This window comes from Coloeus monedula, assembly GCF_965178545.1.
Source record: "Coloeus monedula genome assembly, chromosome: 5".
In the NCBI taxonomy this organism is placed as follows: Eukaryota; Metazoa; Chordata; class Aves; order Passeriformes; family Corvidae; genus Coloeus; species Coloeus monedula.
In genome coordinates this window covers 74,782,947-74,798,699 of record NC_138785.1, presented here as the reverse complement: position 1 = coordinate 74,798,699, position 15,753 = coordinate 74,782,947, and positions in this window count along the sequence as shown.

Below are 15,753 nucleotides of genomic sequence, written 5' to 3'. Positions count from 1 at the left end.
ACTGAAGTATCCAGGACAACTCTTGCAAATGAAATATGAGTCTTATGCCTTTCCCTGTCTCCCTCAGAGAAACCTTTTCACCAATTAAAAAGGAGGGGAATTCAACTCAAGCCTGACTGAAGGCACATCTTATTTGTCTGTAAACCTTGGCAAAATTACAAAGCTTTCCATTTAAAGTTTAATCTTATTTTTTTATCAGTATTATTCTGGGGGAACAGTGAAAACCCCACTTCTGCCTGTTAGCCCCTGGAACTGGGAACTGATTCCTCCTGCAGAGCCAGAGCATCCCGTGACAGCGAGAACCCTCCCACGCTGGGTATCAGAATATGAACCTCACGCCTGTGCCAGCTATTTATTGGTTGCCATCCTTTGTTTTACCTCCTTAGCTGACTTCTTTCCTGCTCCTCTCTCGGAGGTGCCATTCACTTCTCAGCTGAACATTTCATTCAGGAGCAATGGATTCTTTTTTGGGATAAATGGCTGTCACTGTCTCCTCTCAGCAGCAATTAAAGCTCTCAGTATCACAGGTGACGAGCAGTTCGTGCTTCTCGTCACAGGTGACAAGTTCTTCTGGGAGGGAGCTGAGTGATATTCCACTGCCAGGAGCCACTGCCAGCTCCTGGATCCTCCCGGGGAGAGGCCCTGGGATCCCCCAGCCCGCTGTTCCTGGGATGCTCAGAGCCATTGGGGATTCACCCTCGGGGCGCTCCTTCCCTGGCCCCAGCGTCCTTCACTCAGCCCCGAGGCCAGAAAAGCTCTAGGCTGTGTCTTTAAAGGTCCTCTGACCTTCCAGCTCCATCCCACTGGCCTCCCACCCCGGCCACCTCCTGCATCCCCACCCAGCACAGCCCATCTGCCGTGTCCAGGCTGTCCCATCCCCGTGGCTCTGTGTGGGACAGGTCCAGACCCAGGGATGGATGTGGTCCAACGCACAGACAGAAATCTCCCTCTCTCTCTCTGACAGATAAAGGTTGGTTTGATTGCCCACCCTGAGCCCGGCCTCCTCATCACAGCTCACCCCGCTGTTTTCCTACCAGTCCTCAAAACCTGTCCCGGGGGTTGCCAAAAGGAAAATTGAACTCCAGCAATTCCCAGTGCAGTGAAAGGCAAAGCTGGCTGCAGCTCGCAGCTGCCGACAGCCCTGGGTCAGCCCCGCTGTTGCCGCCGGTCAGTGCGGCCGCGGAGCCTGGGAACGAAGTGACCACGTTCCCTTCAGAATCATCCTTCAGGATCATCCCTCCGTCCAGCACCAGACCCCCCCAGCCGGCACAAAGCCCTCCGCTCCCGGCTCTGCCTGTGGGGGAACATCCCCCGGGGCCGGGGGCGGCCAGACCCCGCTCCTCATTCCCATTCCCGGTCAGTTCCGCACCCCGGAGAAGCGGAGGCACGTGCGGGCCCTGGCAGGGATTCCTTCCAAAGCAATCAGAACACAATAAAACTCCCCCCAGCATCCGAGCGGCCGAAGCCGGGAGATGTTGACATTATTTGCATCTTTATTGTTCTCGAGCAGCAGAGCAATGATGTGGCTGTGTTTTGACTAAACAGATACACGGAGATGTTTTGTTGCTTCCGTGAGCGCAGGGAGATTAAGCCCAATTACACATTCGCTCCTCTCCCCGCTCACGCCTCCCATCCCACCTTCGCTGGAATTCCGGAGCCACCCTTGGAGTTATTGAACGTGGGCATTAAGGGAGAGCCAGCGCCACCGGCGTGGAGCAGGGGGGATGCCAGCACCGCGGAGGATTAGAAGGGTTTTGTGTGGATGGCTGGAGCTGATGGAAGCTCACCCATCCCTATTCCCTGGAACACGTCCCCATAGAGACCCCATGGAGCGGCCGCACAGCCGCACCTGCACCTCCCCAGGGAGGCCACGGCAAACCAGGGTGGGGCCAGACACCCCAAGGGGAGCATCCAGCACCAAATCCCGGCTTTCCAGTCCTGGAGGAACAAAGCACTCCCTCCAAACCAGCCATGAGCTTTACAGCTCACATCCCGTTCTTCCTTCCCTCCTCCTTTGCCGTGCCTGTCCTCACACAACCCGGACTCTGCGGTTCCCGTGCCAGGGACACAATTACAGTGCCCCTTGGACTGTCTGGAGTCTGGGCTGGCATCGGCAAAGGGCCAGAGGAGGAGGGGGAGGAGGAGGAAGGGTCAGGAAGGGAGGGAGGAGAAGAGAGGAGCGAGCGAAGCTTTGTGCACTAAAGTGGGCAACAGCTGCTGCAAAATACGGATGGAAAGGAGCCAGCACGAGGGATGGAATTTGCTCCCTGGCCTTTCCACCTGGAAGAAAGAAGGAACCATTGGTTGAGGGTCTGGAAAAGAAAATTAAAGTCCAGGTGGTGAGGCTGGGTGAGGGCAGCCTGCATCAACCTGGCAAAGGTGGCACCTGGGCCTCCTCAGCTTCCTGAGGAAAACAAACATCCTTTGCCCTCCTCAGATCCTGTGTTGGGGGTGCTGGGTGGAGACGTTGGGATCCACACACAGCCTGGAGCTGGGATGTGGCAGAGGGGGACGGATGCACTCGGGATCTGGGGCTCAGGGATCTTTATCGCCCTGTGTGGAAATTTGTGTTGTGTCCATCACCTTTCTCACCCCTCCAGGCTGGGCATTTGTGCCCAACAGGTGGTGATTCCTCAGGTGACCCCATCCTCTCCTGCACACAGGAAACACTAGGGGTGGACTCCCCATCCCTGGAAATGCTCCAGGCTGGATTGGACGGGGCTTGGAGCACCCCAGGACAGTGGAAGGTGTCCCTGCCTGTGGCAGGGGGTGGCACTGGGGGGTCTTTCAGGTCCCTTCCAATCCACTCTTTGATTCCATGATTCCCTGGATGATGATGGCTCCTCATCCCACCTGTGCAGGGGCTGAGCTCTCCTGGGGCAGAGGACCCCCCTCACCAACCTGCTCCTCCATCCTTCTGCTGATTCCTGCCCCAGAGAGCCTTTCCCTGTTCCCCTGAAGCCCCCAGCCCCGGTGGAAGGAGATTTCCTGCAGTATAAACAGCATTTCCCCGCGCACACACCAGGAACCTCTTGCTCTGAGGAAGGCAGAGCAGATCCCACTCCTTTCCAGCCTTCCAGGTGCTTTCTTTAAGCTCCTGTCCCCCCACTTGGAAAAGGGGCTTTGCTAAACCTTTAATGCATGGAACAGCTGCTGCTTTATCTGCACCTCATCTGCTCACAGAGATCATCTCTTGGGATCACATCCCTTGGGATCACATCCCTTGGGGTGTACAAGGACAACCAGGGATCAGGCCCAGCCAGCCGCGTTTGGGAAAGGCACTGAGGGGCTGGAGCGTGTCCAGGGAAGGGAACAGAGCTGGGAAGGGGCTGGAGAATTCCTGAGGGAGCTGGAAAGGGGCTCAGGCTGGAGCAAAGGAGGCTCAGGGGGGACCTTGTGGCTCTGCACAAGTCCCTGACAGGAGGGGGCAGCCGGGGGGGTCGGGCTCTGCTGGCAGGGAACAGGGACAGGAGGAGAGGGAACGGCCTCAGGCTGGGCCAGGGGAGGGGCAGGGCGGATATTGGGAATATTCCTTCACTGCCCAGGGCAGGGGTGGAGTGCCCCAACCCCGGAGGTATTTCAAAGCCATCTGGATGTGGCACTGGGGACACCGGGCAGTGCTGGGGGAACATTCGACTCGATGGGCTCAGAGGGGTTTTCCAACCCAACCAATTCTGTTTCTCTTTACTCTTCTCCTTCCACAATGTGCCCCACGAGCTTCTCTCCACGCCTCTCTCGGTGTCCTCCAGAGGTTCCCAACCTACATATTCCCAGGGACTTTCTATGGTTTTCTGTGGATCTGATTTTTAAAGGCCAGGTTTTCCTAAATCCATCCCATGGTCCAGCTGCACCCACTTGTCACAGGTTCACCTTTCCCTCTTCCCTCGGGTCCCTCGGGTCCCTCTTCCCAGACCAGCTTGGCCTTGGTGTGCCACCATGGCACACCAGGGAGGTAGGAAATAAAAGGAAATCCAAGCATATTCCCCATTATTCACCCTCAATTTGACCCTGAGTTGCATCCCACCATTTTTCAAACATCCTGCAAAACCAGAAGGAAATCAATTTTCTGGGGGTGAGACCTGGATTTCTCTGCTGTGTCCACTCTTTGCTCCACCTGACAGGAGAGGCCAAGGAGCTTTCAGGGCTCTTTGTAGCTCCTCTCCAGCCACATCCTGCCAGGGTTACTTCTCTTTTCACTCCCCACCCGGAGGAACTGAGCTGTCACCAATTAACACCCTTCTCTCACACTTCCCCTGACTGCAGGAAAAGCAGGAACAGACACCCTGCGTTTGCTTTTCCCGTGCAAACACAGAAACTCTCCCAGCTCAGCCACGTCCACAGCTGAGCAAATGGATCTGTTTTCCACAAAGGCAGCAGAAAGACTGGAAGTGCAACCAGAAGGTCCCTCACTTAGCAGGGAGGCCCAGAGGAAGGACCAGCTTCAGTTCCACATCAAATCAGCTTCTTCATCATAAAAAATAACAGCAGGGTGACATTTGTGGGATGCTTTGAGTGTTCCGAGGGTCTCCATTCATGGAGGAAAATATGGGGAGGAGCCAGCACCAGCCAAGGAGCTGCAGAGGGGCCTGGAAGTGCAGAGGGAACTGCTGGCTCCAGCCAGGCTGGGATGGGAGCAAAGGGATCCTCCCATGGAAGAGGGGACAATAACAGCCTGGAGGAGGGAAGGGCTCGGAGAGGGGATGGGGATGAGGAACCCAATGGATGAGAAATCCAACGGCTTTTGGGGAGGGAGCAAACAGAGATGTGGCAGGGTGCTAGCCTGGGCTCAGGATGAACATCTCAGGGTTGATGGGACCTGGACAACTCCCAGGGCTTTAACCCCACCCGCCTGGGCAACAGCCACGTCTGTGCCCACAGACACATCTGCACCTCTCAGGATCATAAAGGCATGGAATATCCTGAGCTGGAGGGGGCCCACAGGGATCATCAGTCCAGGACACCCCTGTGCCCCAGTGACAGCTCAGTAGGACCAGAGGGATCTGGATGCAGCGGGAAAATCCCCTTTTATCCTGACCAAAGCTGAGGGCTCTGTGAAGGATTCTCTTCTCACTGGCTTTCAATGTGATGTCCTCCAGAATCCACAGCTGCCTGGGAAAAGGATCCTGGAACGCTGAGCTCTGGCTGAGTTCTGCTCTGAGCACCTCCTCCAGGGCCCTGGCCCCGCTCAGGTGTGGAAACCTGGCCCAGGTATCGTGGGCAGGGTCAGGAAATCCTTCCCTGCTACAGCAGGGCTCACAGGGCTGCGTTTCTGCACCTCTGCGTGGCAGCAGGGAGGGGGATCCTGGGGCAGGGGAGGTGGTGAGGAAAGCTCTGTGATTAAGTGTTTGAACTGAAGGAAAGCTCTGTGATTAAGTGTTTGAACTGAAGGAAGATCTCCTTTGGGGCCTATCCCAGAGCTGTACTTTTCCATTTTTCACTGGGAAATTGTTGGAACAAAATAAACCCATTTTGTTTATGTGGGAACTTCTTCCCATTTAAAATAAATACTTTTGTGTTTGAAGCTGAAGTGAAACAAGGGAAATATTGTTTCAAACAGAGACATCAAATGGGGTTTTTTGAGGGGGGTAAAGGTAAATTGAAGCTTTTCTTTTTCAAAATTATCTGGTTTGGTTATTTCAACCCAAACAAGGGACTGAGATTGATATAAAACCACAGCATGTTGCAGGTGACCTCAAAGTGGATCTGCCAGAGTAAAAAGTTCCAAGTGAAAATGTTTTCCTGGCTCCACAACAATTGATTCCTGAGCAGAATTGGGATTTAAAACCTGGGCCACAGAGTTTAATCCACTCCCCCCACACCCAGTGAAATCCTTTTGGAACACGACGGCGGAGGAGGAGAAGGGGGGGGCAGAGAAATCTGCAGGGGAAATAAAGGAGCAGATACAGAAGGCTCTGGTATCCACTTAACTTGAAAATGAGAAAGAAAGCGGGGTGAGAACAGGACAATTAGAGCCTGAGCATCACAGGCCTTTCCAAAAGTGAGAGACAGCAGGGGGAATTAATGGACATAAATGCAACCCAGTAATTAATTGATAAATGGCATTAGAGAGTTTTCTAAAGAAGGAGAGGCCAACGTGACTTATCTTCCCCGAGGCAGGAGACAATTCCTCCCTCCTTTCACCTTGCAGATAAGGACAGAGAAGGGGGAATCTTTTCGTTTGGAGGCTTAGGAGGAATCTGGAAGGTGAAGACAAAGCAAAAGCAAAAGACCCCGCCTGCAGCACGGGCGCTGTGAGTGCGGAGCAGCTGCAGCTGGGGAAAGCAGCTGGAACCACCCCATGGAGCAACTCCTCCTGCACAGATGGGGCAAAGGGGGGAGAAAAATGGAAGTAAAGTGACTCCTGCAGCAGAGGCAGCGGGATTACAGCTTGCAGGGACAGAGGGATCAGGGGCTGGGCTTTGCCTTCCCCCGGGCACTGGGGCAGCTCTGCCCCGGGGCCACTCCCGTGTGGAATTTCCCGGGCGGGTCCCCCCCTGCACGAGCCAAAGCCCAGCTCTGGGCTCTCCCTCTGCTCCCCTCCAGGCAGCTGCCAGGTGTGCCCCTGTCCAGCCCCGGAGCTCCCCTGGCGGAGCCGGCATGTCCTGGGACATCCCTGAGACACCCCTGAGACATCCCTGGGTCATCCCTGGAACATCCCTGAGACATCCGTGGGACATCCGTGAGACATCCCTGGAACATCCGTGGGACATCCGTGGGACATCCGTGGGACATCCCTGGAACATCCGTGAGACATCCCTGGAACCTCCCTGGGACATCCCTGGAACCTCCCTGGGACATCCGTGGGACATCCCTGGAACACCCCTGGAACATCCGTGGGACATCCGTGGGACATCCCTGGGACATCCCTGGGACATCCCTGAGACATCCCTGAGACATCCGTGGGACATCCGTGGGACATCCCTGGGACATCCCTGAGACATCCCTGGGACATCCCACGAGTGGCTCCGGCCCCAGAGGTGCCCAACGGTGCAGAAATTATTTTCTCAAGGCTGAATAAGCCCAGTAACTGCGACACTTCCCTCCTGCCCTGGCAGCCACTTGCCGTTCCCAGCCACGCTGGCTCCCTGAGGCAGGATCCCCTGGCTGATGGGAACACAGAAATTCCCGTGTCTCAGCGTCACCGCTCCTGTCACAGCCAGCGCAGACCCAGGGCTCAGTTCAGTGACCTGAACCAGGTGTTTCGTGTCATCCCAGAGGCCCAGACGGGTGCAGGACTCCTCCCCCAGACCGGGGTGCTCCAAGCCCTGCCCAGCCTGGCCTTGGACAGGGATGGGGAAGCCAAAGCTGCCCTGTGCCAGGGCCTTACCTCCCTCACAGGGAAGAATTTCTTCCCAATTTCCAGCCCAAATCTTCCTTTTTTGCCTGAGGCCATTCCCCCTTGATTTTCACTCCCTGCTCTTGTCAAAGGTCCCTCTCCAGCTCTCTTGTAACCCCCTCTAGGTCCTGGAAGGTGCTGTAAGGTGTTCCCAAAGCCTCCTCTTCTCCAGGCTGAAGAAGAGACCCCTGACTCCTCCATTCCCAATCCCACTGGACAGCAGGCAGAGCAGGCAGCTCAGCAGCTCTTCATTCCTGTCAGGAGCAAAGGTGCAATTTCCAGCCAGCACTCGGAGCCAATTCAGAGGGAATGTGCACAGCACAGCTCATCCCTGGAAGAGGTCACCCCTCATCAAGGGAGAGCTGAAATCATCCACAGGACACTTGTGGCTCTGCTGTCCCTGCCACGGCTCCTGAACTCTGTCCAAAGCACAGACCTGTCATTTAGATTCCATTAAAACAAAAGCTCCCGTCCGTGCCCGGGGAGGGAAGGAGGGAAGAGAGGAGGAGCAGGGAGTTGGTGTCCTTGAGGCTGCGCAAGCTCACAGATCACGGAGTGACAGGAGGCAAAACAAGGCAGAGCCACCCCCAAACCCATCCCATGGTGTGCAGTCATCGCAGCTGTGCTCTGCTCCAGGGATCCAGCCCTGCTCCCAGCCCCGCCTGGCTCTGCCCGGGCACCGGGGGTCGAGGAGACAGAGCAGAGCCCACCTCACAGCAGCTCTGGCACTAAATCTGCTCAGGCCTCCTCCAGCAGCCCAGGGCCTAAAGGGGCTCCAGGAGAGCTGCAGAGGGACTGGGGCCAAGGGCTGGAGGGACAGGAGGCAGGGAATGGCTTCCCAGTGGGAAAGGGGAGCTTGGGCTGGGATGTTGGGAAGGAATTGCTGGCTGGGAGGGTGGGCAGGGGCTGGGCTGGAATTGCCAGAGCAGCTGGGGCTGCCCCTGGATCCCTGGGAATGTCCAAGGCCAGGCTGGACACTGGGGCTTGGAGCAGCCTGGGATGGTGGGAGGTGTCCCTGCCCATGGCAGGGGTGGTCCTGGATGGGCTCTGAGGTCCCTTCCCACCCATCCCATTCCCTGATTCCATGAAAGGGGCAGGAATGCCTGGATGTTCGGGATTTCCCAGGCCCAGCTCTGCAGGTCCTGCAGCAGATCCCGGCCTCCTGCTGGAAGCGCACCAGAGCTCCATTCATCCACGCTCCAGGGCCTGTTCCTGACCCAGACAACAACGTGGGCTCTGAAGTTCAGGGTGGGAAGTTCTCCAGCCAATTGTCTGTTTTTCACTCAGCCCGGTGCCCGCTGCTCGGTGCCAGGCATCTCGAAGGGTGTCATCGCCGACTCGCTTTTATCGCCAGCCGCCAGGGCTGGGGGCTGGTTCCGAGATGCGCCGCGGGACAATCGCGGGCAGAGCTGACTTGATTAATGCTGTGTTTTGAAACCTTCCTGCATCTTGTTTAAATTGATTTTCTTTTGCTTCTGCTCAAAAAGGGGAAGGGAAAAAGAGCACACAACAAAATAAAACCCAAAAAGAGCTCCAGCCAAGGGAACATCAAAGGAACGGAGCGGTTTTCACCGCTGCCGTAAAAACGGAAACCACACAAAGACCAAACTGCACGAGTGATGATAATAAAGTGCCCGGGAACAGAGCCCTGCAGAGGGCTTGACTCAGGCCTGAGATGTTTGCAACACAAAAGCCTCACACGTGCTAAACCCTCCCGGGAAAGGCTCTGCTGAGGAGCCTGTGCCGTGAAAAGCCCTGCCAGGAATGATTTGGAGCTCAAAGAACGACTAAGCTTTGTCTTACAGCCACGGCTTTTCTTCCTGCAAAGGGCAGCCAGGGGCACAAAACCCGACAGAATGGAGCAGAAGGAAAAACAGTGGAAAAAAACCACCTGTATTTGTGTGATGAGGAGGAAATGAAGCTGCTTGTTCTGGACTCGCTAAGCCAAGGCAGCAGAGGGGCCTTTGGTCTCCTCAGGTGCAGTGGAGACCAGGTCCCTCCTGTCACATATCCCTGGGTGATGCCTGTACCCCTGTCCTGCGTGTGTGAGCTGATGGATTCACTCAGCTCTGGATTTACCCAGCCCTGACACATCCCCGGGCACCCTCCCACAGCGCCGGCCGTGACGGACCCCCACGAGAGCAGGGCCCAGGCCCTGGGACCCTCACTGCCACTGTCACAGCTCCTGCACTGTCACCCCTGGCCTGCCCCTCCCTGCTGCTCTCTGCCCCTCTTCCTTTCAGCACAGCCCAGACAGGTAAATTCACACCCTGCTGGACAATCAGCCTGGACATGGATCAAGTTCATAAATGGGGACAAACCTTCAGCAGGGCCCGTTGGTGCAGGACAAAGGGTGATGGGTTTGTACCAACATGCAGTCAATTTAGATTAGATCAAGGGAAGAAGTTTTTTGTGATGAGTGTGGTAAAACACTGGCACATGTTCCCAGAGAGGCTGTGGCTGCCCCTGGATCCCTGGCAGTGTCCAAGGGCAGGCTGGGCACTGGGGCTTGGAGCAGCCTGGGATATGGAAAATGGACTGGGTGGCCTTTAAAGGTCCCTTCCAACCCAAACCCTCCTGTGATTCTGTGCTAAGGGCTCTCACATTTTTCTTGTTCCTCATGTGCACCCTGACCATGGGGATAACTGTCTGGCCACGATGGACGTGCGTGTGGCACCAGGAACTCCCCATCTGGCCACCGAGGCCCCTCTTGGAGCAGTGTTTGGCACCAGACTGTCCAAGCTGCCTTGGGGACTCTTTTCTCTGGTCCTGCCCCATTCTCTACCAGCCACACCAGACTCAGGAGGGCTAAAAATGGACCCTCCTTAGAATGATGGGATCAGGGAATGGTTTGGGTTGGAAGGGACCTCAAAGCCATCCAGTGCCAGCCCTGCCATGGCAGGGACACCTCCCACCATCGCAGGCTGCTCCCAGCCCCAGTGTCCAACCTGGCCTTGGGCACTGCCAGGGATCCAGGGGCAGCCCCAGCTGCTCTGGGCACCCTGTGCCAGGACCTCACCTCCCTCTCAGTAAAAAATAATCCTGGTAAAGAAAAGCCCTGGGTTGAGGAGAGCCTGGAGGTGAAATCTGCACAGTCCCAGAGCTGTGTCCGTGCTTGGGAACTGAGCAGGGGCCTGAGCTCACCCTGCAGACTCTGAAACCCTCCTGACCCGTCTGGGATCAGCACAAAGCCCTGGGCGGGTCCTGCCTGGCTCAGCCATGGCCCACGGATCAGCCCAGCAGCCTCTGCTCTTTGGGAGGTGGGAGGAGGCAATAACCCGGCTGGAGAGGGCTCTGTGCCTCCCTGGGACCCCCAGAACATTCCCAGGCACGTTTTAATCTCCAAGCACACACAGGGCCCAAACCCTTGGCTCAGACAGGGATCCCACCAGTCCCAGGAGGCTGCTCTGGACCCAAACAGCTGCTTTAGCAAATTTAATGCAAACCCAGTAAAGACAAAATGGTTTCCTGATGACAAAAGCCCAGTGGAGGCGTGGACTGGGGGGGACAACCTCAGCTCTTCTGGACACTGCCAGCCCCATCCAGAGTCACAGAATCCCCTGAGCTGGGAGGGACCCACAAGGATCGTCCAGTCTAGCTCCTGGCCCTGCACAGACACCCCAACAACCCCCCAGACCCTGGCTACTCATGACTGTCCCCTGCAAGCCCCTCGGAGTTTGGCAGCAGCAGCCACGGGGGAGAGGGGCCCGGAAAGAACTCTGAGATGTTTCTGGGGGCAGTAATTTAGTTTGTCTCTGCTAATTAGGCCAGAACAGCTCCTCCTTCAATTACAAACCTCATCTGCTGACAGGAGCTGCACACCTGGTGTCCTGCAGTCCGGAGCCACAGTGTGGCATTTCCACCCCCACTTCTACATTCCCAAACTTCCCACATTTCTTCTTTGGAATGGCCTGGTTTGATTCTCCCTGGATGGGGCCTGAGAAACCCGGTCCAACAGAAGGTGTCCCTGCCCATGGCAGGGGAATTGACATGAGCCCTAAGGTGCCTTCCAGCCCAAACCATTCCAAGATTCCGTGGTTCTGTGATCTCAGCTGAGCATCTGGATCCCCACCAGGCGCATCACACGTGCTCCTGGCTCTGCAGGGACCCTGTGCTCGCCGGGGACACCCCTGCCTTCACTCACCTGTGTTCTCCAAACCACAGTGGCCCGCAGAAGCAGCTCCTTTCCATCAAGATGCCTCATCCTCATCCTCATCTTCACTCTCATCCTCATCCTCACGGAGCCCCAGCTCCAAATGTTGTCCAAAGTCACCCTGATTTCTTCATTTGTTTCCCTGCCAAGGCTCTGAGCCCCAAGGGAAGGCTGGGGAGGGGGAGCTGCCCCGGCTCTGCTGCTGCTGGTGCGGGAATGCTGCGTCCCCGAGCTCACCTTGGACTTCACAGCGCTGGGACTTGAAAGGCGCTCACGTCTTTAGGAATACTCAAGAATTAGGGAGATAAGACATCAGCTTTAGGCAACACTTCAGCGACAGCTCTCAACAGGACCTCAGTGTTTGACATGTGTTGTATAATATCATAAAGGGATTTTTCTCCTTCTCTCCGTCTACAGAGAGGAGTCGATGCAGAGAACTAAAATCCAGCTGTGCTTTATAATTTCACTTTTAATGGGCCCGTTCCTGGCTCCAAGGAGGGAGTGACCAGCCCTAGATGGTAGGGATGGCTGGAGAGAGCAATCCCCTTCTGCAGAAGACAAACACAGCAGAAAGAAAGAAAGAACAGGGCTGGGAGATGATAAATGGTCCAACTTCCCCGGTGCAGGAGCCTCTTCATTAACCGCTCCACTGCTTTTTTTTCCCTTTTTGCTTTGTTTTTTTTCCTTTGGCTCTGTGCACGTGTCTGGCTGCCTGCAGCTCCGTGTGCCCAGGATGTGCTGCCTGCCTGAGGCTGGGTGCTCCTGTTCCAGGTGTCCGTCCCCTCATCTCTCCCACCCCAGGATGAAGCATGAAGTGAGAAAAATAAAAGGGAAGAGAAAATTGAAAAAAAAAAGAAAAAGAAAAGGATGAGAAAATAAAAGGAATTGTTCAAAAATAATTCAGGAGCATGCTCAGGCACAGGGTGGGATTGTTGGGGTGTCCTGTGCAGGGCGGGAGTTGGGCTGGATGATCCTGGTGGATCCTTTCCAACCCAGGATATTCCATGAGATGGTCTTACAGTTTACATCAGCAATGTCACCTTGTCCTGCCCCCCGGGGGACAGAGCCTGCCTGGGCCAGGACACCACAGCAAACTGGACAAACCTGGTGCAGCTCCCAGTTCAGGCTCCAGGGAGCCAAGGAGGAAACTTCTTGTCCCAAGGGGGCTTTGCCAAAGTGCCCCAGGAAAGCCCCCAAATGCTGAGGCTCCCTGGGAGCCACTGGGACCCCCCCCCCGCCCCCTCCCATCACCTGGCCCTGCTCCCGTGTCCCATCCCATGGAAAACCCTGGAGAGCCCAAGCCTGTCACAAGTTCCTGGTGTGGGCAGGACAGGGCACAGGTGGGACAGGAGGGCTCTGGAGACTCCATTTGACATCTGAGGGAACCAAGGCATGGAGACAGAGGCAACACCTTGCCCGAGGTCGAGGAGATCTTAACCAGCTTCACCAGGGTGTGGTGGGTGACAGACCCCCCTGAATGGCCAAGGAGGTGCAGTCACAGAACAACAGAATGGGTTGGGTGCAAGGGACCAGCCCCACCCCTGCCATGGGCAGGGACACCTCCCACCATCCCAGGCTGCTCCAAGCCCCAGTGTCCAGCCTGGCCTTGGGCACTGCCAGGGATCCAGGGGCAGCCCCAGCTGCTCTGGCAATTCCAGCCCAGCCCCTCCCCACCCTCCCAGCCAGCAATTCCTTCCCAACATCCCAGCCCAAGCTCCCCTTTCCCACTGGGAAGCCATTCCCTGCCTCCTGTCCCTCCAGGCCTGGGCCCCAGTCCCTCTGCAGCTCTCCTGGAGCCCCTTTAGGCCCTGCAAGGGGCTCACAGCTCTCCCTGGCTCCTTCCCTTCTCCAGGGGAACATTCCCAGCTCTCCCAGCCTTTCACATATTCCACTTGATAGAAGGACAGGTCCGCTGGGACAAACTGGAAGCTCAACGAGTCATCAGAAACACTCAGCAGCTTTCACGCCCAGCTGATGATTTTAATGGATTTGTAAATGATGGGGCAGGGGAGAAAGATCCAGGAGAAAGGCTGCACTTGAGGACCCGGTCCCTGGAAATCCCAACAATTCAGAGGCTGAGCAGAGGATTCGTGGCCATCTGCTGCCATCTAGTGCCACCTGGACGCCCAAACCGCCTCCCTGAGCCATGAACTCGAGCCGTGCCAGTCCCATGGACCGCGGGTCACATCTGTGGCTGCCCCAGGAGGGACACACCCACCCGCACAGCCCGGGACCACCCCGGGTTCCGCAAAGCCGGCAGAGACCGTCGGGCCTCACCCCGAATCACCAGGGTCTGTCCCCTGTCCGAGCAGGGATCCATCCAGCCTGGAGCTCAGGGACGGGGAGCTGAGCTGGGCTGAACGGGCCGCTCCCGTCCCTGCCACTCCCGTCTCTCCCGCTCCCGTCCCCGCCGCTCCCGGCCCCGCCGCTCCCGGCCCCCCCGTTCCCGTCCCTCCCGCTCCCGTCTCTCCCGCTCCCATCCCTGCCGCTCCCGTCTCTCCCGCTCCCATCCCCGCCGCTCCCGGCCCTCCCGCTCCCGGCCCCCCCGTTCCCGTCCCCCCCGCTCCCGTCCCCGCCGCTCCCGGCCCTGCCGCTCCCATCCCCGCCGCTCCCGGCCCTGCCGCTCCCGTCCCCGCCGTTCCCTCTGCCCGGGAAAAGGGATGGGAGGGCTCATCCCGCACCCAGAAGGGCCAGTCTGCCCCCAGGACAGCCCTGGGTGTGCAGGGACATCCCAGGAAGGGAGAGGGCCTTGGGAAGGGTGCAGGGATCTCGAGCACTGATGGTGCTGCTGAGCAGAGCCCGGCTCAGCCCCGCTGTGCCGCAGCCCTGAGACACAAATGGGGTTCTGCCAGCTCCTCCCCAGCCTGAGGAGCTCAGCCTGAGCCCCCAGATGTGTGACCCGGTCCGGCACTGTGGAGGGGGAACTTCCCAGTCCTCCCTCCACACCAGGAGCCAGTGAAGGGACTGTGAGGCCAGGACGGTGCCACTGATGGGCAAGAGCCCAGGGACACTGCCCCAGCTCAGTGGGATCAGTCAGTCCCTTGTCCCTCAGAGCTTGTGGCCACAGGACTGTCACCCCTCACTGTGTCATTAAGCTGAATGGTTTGATCCTTGAGAGAAGTTTTTTCCAACCACTTCATCACTGCAGGGACTTCTCCAAACCCTCTCCAGCTGTTTAACCCCCTGCTAACCCCTGCACTGGGCAGGAGAAGGGAGGACATCCACAGGGGCAGGGTTCCCTCTCCAGCAGCTCCATAGGCTCTTCCTCAAGTCTGACCATGCCAGAAGTCCTTGGGAGATCCCTAAAAAAAATGCGGCTTTGGGAATGTTTAGGGATCAGTTCATTCATCCTGTCCTGGAGCTCAGCTTTGGGAATGTTTAGGGATCAGTTCATTCATCCTGTCCTGGAGCTCAGCTCTGGGAATGTTTAGGGATCAGTTCATTCATCCTGTCCTGGAGCTCCCCTGAGGATGATCTCAAGAAGTCCCTTCCAACCTCAGTGACACTGGGGTTTTCTGACTTGTTATCAGAGTAAGAGGGGATGCTGGATCCTTGATCCCAGCTGGATATCCATGAACCAAGAAAGATACAGAGGTACCAGGAATCCCAGAATTGTTTAGCTTGGAAAAGCCCTTCAAGGTAACAGAGTCCAAGCTGTGCCCAATTCCCACCTTGTCACCAGCCCAGAGCACTGAGTGCCGCCTCCAGGCCTTCCTTGGCCACCTCCAGGGGTGGGGAGTCCAAACCTCCCTGGGCAGCCCCTGCCAAGGCCTGGCCACCCTTTCCATGGAGAAATTCCTGCTGAAGATGCTTCAGGGAAGACCCAGGTGCGAAACCAACGACTTCAAAACAAAGCCCGAGTGTAAGGACAGCTTGGGTTAAAGTGGTCTCACCCACAACCTGCAATCACCTGTTCTGTGACACTGGGGACAGTGGAACACCAGAGCAGCTTCCTGAGGGTTGTCCTTGAACTTCCATCATGGCTGGACACATCCCAAAAGGATTTGTCCCAGGTCAGATGGGATCTATGCCAGTGTAGCTGACAGATCTCACACAGCTGGATCCCAGGTTTAAGAGACCCCTGGGACCTGTTTGCACTGGTGTGGTCAGAGACCTGGAGATCCCCTAAAGGTTCTAAAGGTTCAGGGGACAGGGAGCAAGAAAAGAGCCAGAGGAGCCAGGGGACTTTACAAAGTCTTTGTTGTCATTTCAGACCCTGATCGAGCCGCAGGTCAAGTCACAGGAAAGTGGCACAAACTGTGCA